Source organism: Onychomys torridus, chromosome 23 (genome assembly GCF_903995425.1).
Source record: "Onychomys torridus chromosome 23, mOncTor1.1, whole genome shotgun sequence".
NCBI lineage: Eukaryota > Metazoa > Chordata > Mammalia > Rodentia > Cricetidae > Onychomys > Onychomys torridus.
Window position 1 is genome coordinate 56733119 of NC_050465.1, and position 960 is coordinate 56734078.

Sequence of the window (960 nt, forward strand, 5' to 3'; positions counted from 1 at the left end):
TCTAGTTGAGGCAGTTCAAGGAGAAATGAGAGGATGCCTGGGGACCAGCAGGCAACTCACTGTGTATTTTAAGTAAATTTTATACTACTGTAACAGAATTCTTGAGAATGAATAATTTCTAAAGATCAGATTTATTTCTTATAGCTGTGGAGGTAAGAAGTCCACAGCAGAGGAACCTACCTCTGGCAAGAGCCTTCTTATGTCACCACAAGACTGGAGGCAGAAGGGCAAGGCAGGGGAAAGGAGGTTAAACTCCTTTACCAGTGAGAGAGAGATAAGTGAAAGGGCCAGTCTCTTCTGTTCATCAGAGCCAGTCCCTGAGGGGTCAGTCCACCTCTTAACTCACTGCACTGAGGATTAGGTTTCCAGCGCGGACTTTGGGTGATGTGTTCAAATCATGGACTGTGGATCTCAGAAGTTGTCTAGCTGTCTAGACTTGTGGCGCACACAATAACTGGTAGGTTCGTTTGAAGCCTAAACCCTATTTATTGAAGTACACTTCCCCTGGAGTCACCTGCAGCAGCAACTCCAGGCCCTCCCCAGCCCTCCTGCCCCCACCTCCTCCCTCACTGCTTTTGCCAAGAGTCTACCGGAAGGAGCTGGAGCAATGCCCATCATCTGCTGTGAGGCATGGGACTCCAGAAGGGATTGGGAAGGCATACTAGGTCCCTTCCACAGTCTTTCTCCTGCTGCCACAGTTGAAGTGAGTGCTTTCAGGAGGTAGCATGGCCCTTCCTGCTACCACCAGTAGCTTGGAAAAAGCCTACCCTTGGCCGTTAGAAGAGCAGTGAGTGTCAGTTCTGGAATTCAAGGCTTCAAAACCACTTGATAATATCACCGCTTTTCTTTTTCCTAAATGCCTGCTTTTTAGTGTCCATCAAAATGGACATTATGACTGAGTCCTGGTGGCTTTAGAAGCCATGCATGCTCCCTGTCTCCTGCCGTGCGAGATCCAATGTC